General features: G+C 38.6%; 1 protein-coding gene across 25 annotated transcripts in view; it reads right to left on the bottom strand.

The window, feature by feature from the left end:
• Window positions 1-14150, bottom strand: part of LOC129770377 (small conductance calcium-activated potassium channel protein) — a 691836-nt gene that overhangs the window by 249558 nt on the left and 428128 nt on the right. The window lies entirely within an intron of this gene.

The following is a 14150-nucleotide window of genomic DNA, read 5'->3' as shown; positions in this document are numbered from 1 at the left end:
AACATTTAGCTACCACTGCTTGGAAGTATTCGGACGAAGGTAAGCGTATCGGAACACTAGCGGTCTAGGTGTTGCTTAAATCTAAAGCAAGATTAAAGTTTGTTCTCTTTACTCGTTCATATATATTGTATTCATATGTTTAGTGTTATGTCCTTGAACTTCTAAATTTGTTTCATTTAATAACAAATCTTTTCAAACTCACAGTAAACCACACTCAGACAGATTCATGAATTAATAATTTTCCCACTGCATCACACACCGCTTCTACACCAACAAATTTGCATAATTTTATAATAAATGAGTTTATCCCCCGCATCGGAATCAATCGTTTGGAATGTGTGTGATTGGCTGATACGGACACGTGTTGTCATTCAGCGAATGAAAAACTAGATTATGCATGCGTTACACAGAAGTCCAATCTGTGGTTCTACAACCGCATTGCTTCAAAAGTATCTGCCTGGGAATGATGAATAAGAATCGCATAACACGTATTTTTTTCGTTTCATATTGGTTCCCTGCATCAGCAGTCGGAAGCTCCTTCAAAAATTCTTTTTTTCGCCCCGTCATCCGGTTTTCTTTCGATTAGTTGGAGTTCATTACTTGTCAGCATATTCGTGCTGTTTTTCTTCAAATTTTATCGAAAGAGTTCTCGTGTAATATTATATATCGACGAGTAGAGATTGGAGAGCGGAGAAGCTACGAATCTGTCAGGTCGAAAGGAAGAAAGGTTTGTAATCTCAGCTCAAATGAACCAACATATGTTCGTGAATGGCATAAATTGGACAGAGGAAGAACATTGTGGCTATGTGCAGTTCTGCCATTCTTCGCAATTCGAAACTATGGCAGATTCGTTGTGGTGCGGGAAATAAGACGGAATTTCTTTGTGTCGCTGGTCCAATTTGTCCGCTTCTCGGATTGTTCTCTTCGTTGATCAATTCTTATGTAGCTTCTATAAAAGGATTTCTTTTCGATAACCGAATGAGATTATTTCCGAGGAACATCACTGCGCAGCTTTAACTAGAGAAATAACGCCACTGGAGAACATAGTGTTTATTCTGATTCACGATTATGTTGAGATTTATGTATTTTGGTGGAGCAGCGAAAACTTTATAGACGAAGATTTGGAGGTATTAAATTACGTTAAAATTAATTCTCTCATTACCAATAGAGTCTTTATTAATTTTTGGCATGAGATTTTCGAAATTTTGAAATGAATCTGTAATTTCAATATTAAATTCAGACATGCTACGATCATTTTGATTATCTGTGACAACATAATGATGCGGCTGTAGAAGTATGAATACGTATTATAATCATCAGGGTGGAGCGTTGTTGTTGAGATCTTTTAGGTACAATTCCGAAAGGAATGTTTGTGGATGAAACGGAGTGGAGATTGATCCACTAATTGAGATAGCATGAGCAACCATTAGAGCCAATAAAGGAGCAACGGTGATGAGATTTTTCAAAGCGAAAACTAGAATATCAGGAAGATGTACAAAGGCAACTCCAAAATTTCAAATAAGGGACGAAATCGCATCATGCCAATAAAATTACGCTTAGAAGAAGACAGTACCGTTGAACAAGAAGAAATAAGTATTAGTAATGCTATTAACACGTTAACTGCCACGTCAGTTACCGGTGACTGACAGTATAACATATGATAATAAAGGTAATTAATATAAGCATAAGCATTCTCTTACGAACAAAAATACCTTCCACTAAGATAAGAAACGATGGCCCCTTTATACGTTTGAAAATTTCCATAGCGTCGCCATAAAACCGTGGCACTCAACGTGCCAAAAGCAGTAACTGCACCATTTCGAAAGGCCACTATTTAGCCTTATAAGCATTACCGTTTTGTCTCAAATTCAACACTTAAGCAAATTAAAATTAAAATGGTACTTTATCGTAAAATTAATTTGATTTTCGGTTACACTAGAGCCGTCTTTTTCATTTGACTTCACAAAAATTGATTTACAAATATATATTTATGGTGAAAAACTAAAAATTACATTAATCACACTTGTCTCAAATTCCGAACACCATTTATGTCACTAATTCATATTCCGAACAGCCTAAATGCATAAGCTAATCTTTTGTAGAAAAATATTTTACTCGCAAGATAATTGGATTTTGTTTTCGTAATCATCGATTGTGTTCGTTTTTCTAGTTAAATGGTTTCGGGACCAAGGGCGCTATACATTTTTATATTTTTTTCTTGAAAGCTTAGTATTTTTACATAACATATCCAAAAATCAGATGTGTGTATTTTTATCGTTTTTGAGTTATTATTTATCAAAGTTAACATGATTTAGTCTTCATTCGATATTCTTATGCGACTAGATCTATGTTATAAATTATATATTTTTTCAAAGAATACTAGCTCATTGATTTCAATTTAATATGTCGATTATCCAAATTTGTTAGGAAGTTCAAATGTTATGAATTTTTGAAAACGTCATTTTTGGAAAAAAGGGAAACATGATTTTTAGACCATCGATTAACTTTGAAAAATTATAATACAAAATAAAAAAAAAACACATTTCAGATTTTTGGACATGTTATGTAAACAGGAAAAAAGCTTTCAAGAAAAATATTAAAAAATATAGCGCCCTTGGTCCCGAGACGATGAAAACTATAAAAAACAAATACGTATTATGAAAATAAAATTCAAATTTTGTAGATGTAGTATTTTGTCAAAAAAAAAACCAGCTAACTGGTTTAATTTGATATATACAAATTACGAACACTACTTTAACGCTAATTTTAATACAGATTTCTGCATAAAAGATTTTTTTCAACAATTTATAGCAGATTCGTAACGAGATTCTTACGGAACGAACATAGAAACAGCAAACAAAATAGTTTTAACTTCAAAAATTTAAAAATTCACGATGCTTGTTTTTTACGGAATTTACTAATGCAAACATTTTATCACTGGTTTTCGATAGTCACTTTTTTTTTGTAAATGTTTAGTATTATTAGGCTGTCAAAAAAGTCCTGCGGTATTTCCGCGAGGTGTCGTTGTAAGCGCGTAGTTCTAGTTGTATTCATTGTATCGAGTCATACTATAGCTTGTTGGAAAGGTATTTTTGCGCGCTATAATATAGTCCTTTTTTTTTATCCAAAATATATATTTTATTAAGGATCATATGGCGTCAGCCTAACGGGGCCGGGAGTTCAATATTTTGACAATGTTTGCTTAGACTATGTTAGTAATATGTAACCGATTACTCGCGGTTGACTCGAGGTTAGTATTACAAGTGTTCTCATAATTGGTATGTCGCAGTCTTCGATGCTCTGTACGTGTGCCCGACACGGGATACTTCCTATTGGGATGCAGCTGACCATTAATCAGCAACGCCCCCCTTGTCTGTACCCCATATCTAGCGTGGTGCGTCTTTCTCGACTCGAGGAATCCAAGATAGAATGGTCACTAGCCGGCGCTCGTGTAGAGTTGTCATGAGCGGTACAACCTTTGACTCTTGTTGAATAATCAATGGACTGCACAACCTTCGGCCCGTGCATCTGTAAAGAGTGTGTGTATGTATTGCCGCGACTAAGTAAAAGTTTATCGATCGGATAGGAGGGATATGAAACGGGGACACAACGAAGGAAACATCATTAAACGTTGACATCGGCGTTTCTGAGGAACAGGTATAGATGAAGCAGAAGATCAGGATCCTGGCTACCTAAGATATCCCGGACGGGGATATCCGATTGTTTGCCTTGTGCTCTCAGTGCTCTAGAGAGCTGAGAGCGAGCAGCATGGAACCGGATACACGACCAGACAACATGCTCGATGTCGTTGTAGCCATCGCCACAATCACAAAGATTGTTTGCGGCGAGCCCAATACGATAGAGATGCGCGTTTAGGTTGTAGTGATTGGACATAAGCCGAGATATCACGCGAATGAAATCACGACCTACATTCAATCCCTTGAACCATGCACTCGTCGAGACCTTAGGGATAATCGTGTGTAACCAACGACCGAACTTATCTTCACTCCACATGCGCTGCCAACTTATGAGCGTGTGCTGACGAGGAATGTGGAAAAATTCATTATAAGCAATTTGCCTTTCAAAAAGTGTGCCTTCTAAAGCGCCCACCTTAGCTAGCGAGTCCGCCTTCTCATTCCCCGGAATCGAGCAATGAGAGGGAACCCATGCTAAGGTAATCTTGAATAATTTTTCGACCAAAACACTCAATAGTTGTCCTATTCTTGTTAGGAAATAAGATGAGCGTTTATCAACTTTCATTGAGCGGATTGCCTCTATTGAGCTGAGACTGTCTGAAAAAATAAAATAGTGGTCGATGGGCAATGTTTCAATGATCCCTAATGCGTAATATATCGCACCCAGTTCAGCGACATACACGGAACAAGGATCTTTGAGTTTGAAAGAGGCACTGGAATTTTCATTGAAGATGCCGAAGCCAGTGGACCCGTTTATGAATGAACCGTCAGTAAAGAACATTTTATCAGATCTAACTCTCCCATATTCTGCCGAAAATATCGGTGGAATAGAATCGGAGTGTAGGTGATCTGGGATTCCATGGATTTTTTGTCGCATGGACAGATCAAAAATGACAGAGGAATTGCAGAAGTATGGGAAGCAAACTTGGTTGGAGATGCCTGGTGAAGGGTGCACGTCGTGGGTAAGGTACTCATGGTATAAAGACATAAAACTTGACTGAGGAGTCAGTTGGGGTAGATTTTCGAAGTTATCAATTACCAATGGATTCATGATCTTGCAACGGATGAGAAATCTGTAGGATAATTCTGTGAACCGAAGAGTAAGCGGGGGTACTCCTGCCAAAACTTCGAGACTCATCGTATGTGTCGAATGCAAACACCCCATGGCTATACGCAAGCAACGATATTGTATTCTCTCCAGCTTGAGAATATGAATCCTGGCAGCTGATCGGAAGCAAAAACTGCCATATTCTAACACTGATAATATCGTTGTTTTGTACAACTGAATGAGGTCTCCTGGATGGGCACCCCACCATGTTCCGGTAATTGTTTGGAGAAAATTGATTCTTTGCTGGGATTTCTGTTTCAAATACGCAATGTGTCTCCCCCAGGTACACTTAGAATCAAAATATACACCCAGGTATTTGAAAAACATAGAGTGTTGGATCGTTTTGCCGGATAGGTGAAGCTGGAATTGGGCGGGTTCGTGCTTCCTAGAAAAAACGACCATTTCAGTTTTCTCCGTAGAGAATTCGATACCCAGCTTGAGGGCCCACGTGAACAGATTGTTCAGCGACTTTTGCAGAACGACGGGATTAGTACCCGTGATGGAAATAACTCCATCGTCTGCAAGTTGTCTCAGCGTGCAGTCTCTAGTTAGACAATCATCCATATCATTGACGTAAAAACTGTACAAGAGGGGGCTTAGGCAGGAGCCTTGTGGTAGGCCCATAAAACTGTAACGAGAAGATTTCGAGCTGCCATGAGAGAAAATCATGTGCTTTTCTGACAGTAAATTGTACAGGAAATTGTTAAGAATTGGTGAAAGTCCACGATTATAAAGCTTCTCTGAGAGAATTTCCATGGAAACTGAATCAAATGCCCCTTTGATATCGAGAAAAACGGAAGCCATTTGTTCTTTGCGAGCAAATGCGATTTGGATTTCAGAAGATAGCAGCGCGAGACAATCATTTGTCCCTCTACCTCGGCGGAAGCCAAACTGCGTATTTGACAGCAAATTGTTCGTTTCGACCCACTTGTCCAAACGAAGTAGAATCATTTTCTCTAACAATTTACGAATACAGGATAACATTGCAATCGGCCTATACGAGTTGTGATCGCAAGCCGACTGGTTGGGTTTCCGTATGGCTATCACTCTCACTTGTCTCCAGTCATGCGGGACAATATTCAGCTCCAGAAACTTGTTGAACAAGTTCAGCAAACGCTGTTTTGCCAAGTCGGGAAGATTCTTCAACAAGTTGAATTTAATCTTGTCCGACCCCGGAGCTGAATTGTTACATGGGAGAAGGGCAATTGAGAATTCCACCATCGAAAAATTCTCATAATCGTTTTGAAGTGGAATGTCGCGTACGACGTTTTGTGCAGGAACGGTGTCGGGGCAAACCTTCCTTGCAATGTTAAAAATCCAACGGTCAGAGTATTCCTCACTTTCGTTTGTATGGTTCCAGCCACGCATTTTCCTAGCCGTATTCCAAAGAGTGCTCATAGCGGTCTCCCTTGACAAACCATTGACGAACTTCCGCCAATATCCACGCTTTTTTGCTTTAATCAAACCTTTTCGTTTGGCTTCTAGAGCTTGGTACTTTAGAAACCATTCCACTAATCCAGTTTTCCTGAATTTTTTGAAAGCGGATGATTTTTCAAGGTAGACCTTTGAACACTCCTTGTCCCACCAAAGTGACGGAGGACGACGTCGGAAAGTGGTAGCCGGTACACGTTTCTTTTGAGCTTGAAGTGCGCTTTCGTAAATCAAACTCGATATAAAGTTATACTCTTCGAGTGGAGGAAGTTCATGCATTGAAACAATTGCTTCAGATATTATTTCCGCAAATGTTCTCCAGTCAATATTCTTCGTGAGGTCATACGAAATATTGACTGACTCACGAGAGCTTGATTCATTAGCGATCGATAAAATTATTGGTAGGTGATCACTACCATGGGGATCTTGGATTACCTTCCACATGCAATCCAGGGATAACGAAAAAGAGCATAGAGATATGTCTAGCATGCTTGCCCGTGCAGGAGGGTTGGCTATTCTGGTTGCTTCCCCAGTATTCAAAACTGTCAATTTGAAGTTGTCGCACAGATCATAAATCAAAGTGGCACGGTTGTCATCGTAGAGTGATCCCCATGCTGTTCCATGGGAGTTAAAATCACCTAAGATTACCCGCGGCTCCGGCATTGCCTCGATAGTATCAAAGAACTGATGGTGGCCTACCGTAGTTCTGGGAGGGATATATATCGAAGCAATGCAGCTATATGCTTTATATATGATATATGCAGAAAGATATAGTCCTTGACAGTGTTTTGTTTGGTTAAGTCGTTCGTGAGTTATAGTGTCGCAAATATGGAGCAAGACAAAGGCAAAAATGCATCTCAAGCTGCCAATAAAATTTGTGCAGTTTATGGACCCGATACAGTTTCCATTTCCACCGCACAACGATGGTTTCAACATGTTCGTTCTGGTGTAGAGGTCGTCGAAGATGCGCCACGCTCCGGAAGGCCTGTCGTCGAAAATTGCGACAAAATCGCTGAATTAGCCGAGAAAGACCGGCATAGTAGCAGCCGTAGCATCGGCCAAGAGCTGGGGATAAGTCATCAAACCGTTATTAACCATTTGAAGAAGCTTGGATTCACAAAGAAGCTCGATGTATGGGTGCCACACACGTTGACGCAAGAAAACATCTTTGACCGTATCGACGCATGTGAATCGCTGCTGAATCGCAACAAAATCGACCCGTTTCTGAAGCGGATGGTGACTGGCGATGAAAAGTGGGTCACTTACGACAACGTGACGCGCAAACGGTCGTGGTCGAAGCCCGCTGAAGCGGCTCAGACGGTGGCCAAGCCCTCATTAACGGCCAGGAAGGTTCTGCTGTGTGTTTGGTGGGATTGTCAAGGAATAATCTATTATGAGCTGCTTCCCTATGGCCAAACGCTCAATTCAGACCTGTACTGCCAACAACTGGACCGCTTGAAGGTAGCACTCATGAAGAAGAGGCCATCTTTGACAAACAGATGCCGCATTGTCTTCCATCAGGACAACGCCAGGCCACACACTTCTTTGGTGACGCGCCAGAAGCTCCGGGAGCTCGGATGGGAGGTTCTTTTGCATCCGCCGTAAAGTCCGGACCTTGCACCAAGTGACTACCACCTGTTTTTGTCCATGGCGAACGAGCTAGGTAGTCAGAAGTTAGCCACAAAAGAGACCTGTGAAAATTGGCTATCCGAGTTTTTTGCCAATAAGGAAGCGAGCTTCTATAACAGGGGTATTATGAAGTTGGCATCTCGTTGGGATCAAGTCATCGAACAAAACGGCGCATATTTGACTTAAAACAGATGATTGTAACTAATTTTATGAACAAATGAAAATTTTAAAAAAATACCGCAGGACTTTTTCGACAGCCTAATATAAATTATAGGCAGTAACGATACCTGTAAATTAATATTAAAATGAAGCCTATAAACCAAAGAATGTTAGGGGTTTCATTATGAAATTATTTATAACATTAATGTTCAGTAAATTTGCATTTAAAATTGAGTGTTCGGAATTTTAAACAAGTTTCTATGTATGATTCAAATTCCGAACACTACTTCAATACTAATTTTTATGAATATTTTTGCACAAAATATTTTTTTTTCATCCATCTATTGTAGTCCTATACCATTTCTAGCACTTAATATGAAAACTGCAAACAAAATAGTTGAAAAAACTGCAAAAACTGAAAAATTAACGATGATGGTCTTTTACGGAATTTGCTAACGCAAACATTTTATCATTGGTTTTGACTTTGCAAATGCTTAATATTATAAATTTTATCGATACCTGTAAATGCATGTGTAAAACCTGTAAATGATGTGAAAATTTAGCCTAAAACCCAAAGAATTTCAAGGCTCTCATTATTCAACTATTCAGTGAATTTAAATTCAAAATGAAGTGTTCGGAATTTGAATCATGCAAAGAAACTTGATTTAAATTCCGAACACTACTTCAATACTAATTTTAAGGAATATTTCTGCACAAAATATAATTTTTTTCATCCATTTATTGTATATTCTCACATTTTCTAGCACTTAAAATTAAACAAGCAAACAAAAAAATTGAAAGAACTACAAAACTGAAAATTTACGATGCTTGTTTTTGCGTAATTTGCTAACGCAAGCATTTTATCTTTGGTTTTGACTGTCTTCTTTTGCAAATGTTTAATATTTTAAATTATAGGCTTTATCAATGCCTGTAAATGATGTTAAAATGTAGCTTATACCTCAAAGAATATCATGGCATTCATTATTCAGGTATTTATAACACTAAAGTGTAGTAAATTTTCATTTAAAAATTAAGTGTTCAGAATATGAGACAAAACGGTATATTCTCTCTGTTTAACCATATAACAAATACCAGTCACTAAAAGACACTGTACAGTGGTATTTTTCCTGTGCTTAAATCCCACATTTGAGCGCAATATCATCAAATCTGATGTTTTATGACTTTTCAAAGCTTTGAATATTGACGTTTTTTGACATTTTTTTGAAAGAAAGAACTTTACTTTGAAACGCTCTGCAGCTTCAAAGATAGCTTGGATTTTTTTGGCGTCCAAGGAAAATTTTTATATATAACTATAAAGAACAAATCTCTTTCATCAGATGTTGTAAAATTTGATCATAATAGGCCTGACAAAGAAAAAAAAAATATGAAAAAAGTTGATTCCAGGTGTGACCAGCTTAAAAGTTTTGTTGCCGCAGTTTATCACAGTTGTAAATACATGCAAAATTTGGGTAAAAATATAAGCTTTCAAGTGAATACTGTTCGCCGTAGAGTAGAACTGCGCATATTGTCGTTTTAATGAGAAAAGCGAATAACAAAAAGCGATAGCAAAAAAAAAAATAAACAATTGAATCGTCTATGCTTCATCTGGCCAAGTCTTATCCACCCAATAAATAATAACGCCAAATCCATCATATTTTAATCAGCTATATAGCAGTTATTATTTCAAGTATTTTGGAATAATAAGTCAATGATTGTATGAATGTCCTTACGAAAAAATTGGTCTCAATTAACCGTTTGCGGTCGATTGTCTGCTCTCAGCCAACACATCAAGGAAGCATACTAAATACTTTATTTAACGATGTACAGGTAAACTTCGATATAACGTACATTTCACTTTCAAAATTGTACGTTGTATCGAATTGTACGTTATATCGAAGCATAATAAAGTACTCACAAACGTAGTCTAGAATACATTATTGTGTTGCTGTTTTAGTAAAGTTAAGCCAGCATTTCTCATGATGTTTTCCTTCGTGCTGTTGATTAAAGCTTTATTCATTTAGAATCCGGAATCACAAAACCAGCTGTATTTCGGGATTTATTGAAGGTACAAAACTTGTTTTAGCATCACAATACAGGTAATTCATTGTTCTATCAGAAAAGAAATATTGAAAAAAAATTTCCTTTACACTTTGGAAATGTGTACGTTGTATCGAGGTAAAATGTACGTTATATCGAGGGTACGTTATAACGAGGGTACGTTATATAGAAGTTTCCCTGTAATAGTTTACATTTTTATAAACGAATTTTAATGTATAGTGAACATGTTCACGAACGTATACGGAGTATCTATCAATATTAGGTAACGATACTTGGTATAAACAAAATATAATTAGCGTGGAAAGATAAAAAGATCTCTTTCAAGGGAAATGAATTCGACTACAAATGGTTAAACTATTCATATGATAGGGTCGGGCAAAACCGGCTAATTTGGCGTTTCATAGCATTTTGTATAATTGCCATACTTTTTTTGCGAAAATTCATTATGCCGTAGAGCATTCACCAGGTCCATTTTTTTGCTACACAAAAGCATTCTAAAAGGTAAAAATCACAAAAAAGATCATCAATAATGGATGAAATTTTCACATTCAATTACGCCATCAAAAGTAAAATGTGGAAGTAAAATCTCCACAATGTCATCGCGGTCATTATACCGCATAACACAAATGAATCCTTGGTTCGCATCGAGGACACACAATATATATCTCCTTGGCATTCTTTGCATTCCCTTTGTCATTTGTGTTTGGCGAGGGTAGCGCAAAGCGTCTGTTGCTATTCGCGTACTTATCCTGTTATAATGATGCACCAGAGTGTCGCCATTACACTTGAATCCTTATAATTGCATACTTATACTCCCTTCGCTACGAATGACGAATGGGCCGATTTGTTGACTTCCTCCAACTGTACAATGGTCGTTTTCGTTAAGTACTTAGTTTCATCGCAAATGAACGCAGAAGATGGAACAAAAATTTTCCAATTTTTCCGTTCTGCAGGATTTTGTATCGACTTAAAGTTCTTCAAAAATCTCTCTCCCCCATCTCGGGTCACTTTTTATAGCTCCATCATTGCCCAGCAGAAAATGTCTCTCTTATTAAAGTTTACACAGAATAAGCCATAAAAACATTCCGTTTACATTCCCCCTAAGATGCTCTGCCGGCGAAAATCAATTTCAATTTGCTGTAGTGAGAGAAAAAAAACCATAATTTCTCAACGACTCAAAAATGTTGCCGTTTTGAAGACCATCACAAAAATAGCACAAGGATAAAGTTCAATTAACATGAGTTTACAGCTTTCACAACATAGTAAACATTGCGCTTACTCTTTAAGCAATTTTCGATGAAGCCGAAGGAGAGCAGAGTTAAATGAAATGTTTTGGGTCTTCTCGAATTTCCCTTTTGTCCCCCGACCTATAGCTTCCGAGAACGGAATGAAAATGAAAACCTCGCGGCAAGCCGAGAATGGAAAGCAAAAGTTTGTCCTCGGACAGTTTGATAATGAAAAACGTACGACTTACTTTGGCAATGTGTTAACCTGGAATTCGGGGACGTGTTTGTTCGAGTTGGGAGAATATTTCTGGCGGCGAGATAATGGTCAGTGATTATGATAGTGCTTCAAAAAATAGAAGAACAGCTTTGGGGATACATTTGAAACTGTTTAACAGTTCATCAGAGGAAAAGCTTCAATCATAAATGCTTGAGTCTCACTCATTTGAAGCTTTATGAAGTCTCTATAATTTCCTTGTTTTTTACGTTGCACTAGGTATTTAATTAAGGGTGCCAAATCAGAATAGGAACAACGAAGCGGATAACGCATAGAGAATATTTGTGACGTAAGCTCCACGCTGGCACAGTAAATCCACTGTCGCCAGCGTATAAATATTGCATATCCTTTGACAAAAATTTCCATTTCCCTTTTGGTGTTCAACGAAGCAACATCGAATTGTCTTTCTTATTCTGCTCATTTTGTGTCATCTTCGTATCCCCTCGAGCTGTGGGCATTCTTCTTCTTCTTTCTTTGTTTTTAAGAGGCTTTAAACTTTGCAGTTCATTCGCCTCTATGTGGGCATTCTCGCGATGTTTAATTTTTATCGATGCACCTGTGTGTTACTGTGGCGATGGCTATATACAATCCCTACAATATTTATCGAGCTTTCCTAACAAGCGACAATCGTTCCGAAACACGTTTACGAGTTCATTGACTATATGACAGCCTATTTGTCACATTGTCTTACCGAGTGGCACGGAAAATGATGCAGCCCTACATGCAAAGCTCAATCTCTCACAAACACCTCCACACTTCTATTGCTTCCGCTATGAGCGGATCTGTCCCTCTATGGATAATGCTACTTCCATGTAGATTCAATTTAATGAATATTGGGACACATCTTCTAAGATATTACTTCAAAACCGCTTCCCACTTCAAAAGTATTTGATTGTTTGAAACGTAATAAAAATCCCAAGGCAAGTCGGCAACAGCCGGAATCAAAAAACCCATCCCAATAAAACTGAACACATATAATCTCCTCCAATCAAGTGGTCATAGCCGTTTTCGTTGGCCCCTTTTTCTGGAAGCAAAACAAGCGAAAAGGCACGAGTTTCGCCAAGTTTTCCCACCCCAACCCAACGAAGCGGCGGATGGAAATATAATCAACACATGGAACATTGATGAAGACACTTTGTTAGTCAACCCATTCGAGATAGTGGTGGTTAGCACCGGCTGGAGAGTTCGCTTTCGCAGTTCCAATTTCGTTTCCAATGGTGGTTTTCCGCTGACGGCGCCAGAATTGGTCACGACCATGTAAATGTCAAGCGTGATGGGGAAGGGATCGGAAACGATATATCAGTGGCTTATAGTGGAATGGAAAATACGGTTAAGTTTCTTTTGTGATTATTTATGAACGATTGGTATTAAGGTTACGCTAAGCAGAATAAAAAAATAAGGCTGAAGAGAAAAACTAGAAGAATGTACTGACAAATTAAAAACTGTTCCCAATTATATCAATTATTGATGGTGGTGGCCAAAACAAGATCGAATTGTTGACGTGGGGCTACAACATTATTTGACTATTTTATATAACGGGTGTTAAATAAAAAATGAGAATTGTTTCAATCACATATAATACATTTTGTTTTCATCGATTTCAGTATTTTTTATTAATAACATAATGTATTTTCTTAAAAAAAAATGTCAGTGAATGTTTGAGTAAGGGCCGTGATCTGCTGTTCGACGCAACTTTGTCGCGATGCTCTCACAAGAACGTTGTACGGTTCTACGAAACGCATTTCCAGAAAGGAAAAAAGTTCACGGTGGCACATTTTAAGGAAGAAAATGTATCTGTCAGTACAGTATATCGTATCCTGAGTTCCCTGAACGTAAAGCGGAAGGTCGGAAGTGGTCGTCCGGTGACGATAATGACGAAGCAGAGGAAGACATCGTTAAAGAAGCCGGTCGGAAATATGGCTGCTCCAACGTATTGATCCATCGGATCCTCAAGATGGAATGAATCGTCTGCAGGAAGAAGACGAGGTCGCCGGAGTACTACGGAGGTGCAGATTGAGACGGTTAAATCACAGTGTCGGTGGATGACCAAAATATACCGCGGGACGTCTTACGTTCTGGACGTCGAAAGCTATTTTCCGCTGTCCAAAACGCATATTCCAGGAAATGATAATTACTACTCCAGCGACAAGTCATCCACACCGCCTGAAGTGAAATACAAGTTCAAGCACAAGTTTGGAAAAAAAAGGTTATGTTATACATCGCTATTTCCGACCGAGGCATTTCAAAGCCTTGGTTTAAGCCGAGCGGTCTGGCAATCAACCAACAAATCTATCGAGAATAGTGCCGCGATAAAATCCTGCTGCCGTTCCTGAACGAGCATCACGCGGATGGGAAGTACGTCTTCTGGTCGGACAAGGCGTCTTCCCATTACGCCAAGAAGACGCTGGCGTATCTTGAGGAGAAAAAGATACCGTTCGTGCCGAAAAATCGTAACCCAACAAACTTGCCCCAGTGCCGCCCAATAGAGAATTTCTTTGGCCCACTCAGTGCCCTAGTGTTTAAAAACAATTGGAGGGCCAAGGACACGAAGCAACTGACTACAAGAATCC

This window comes from Toxorhynchites rutilus, chromosome 2 (genome assembly GCF_029784135.1).
Source record: "Toxorhynchites rutilus septentrionalis strain SRP chromosome 2, ASM2978413v1, whole genome shotgun sequence".
Classification (NCBI taxonomy): domain Eukaryota; kingdom Metazoa; phylum Arthropoda; class Insecta; order Diptera; family Culicidae; genus Toxorhynchites; species Toxorhynchites rutilus.
This window is presented reverse-complemented; position numbering and strand designations above follow the sequence as displayed.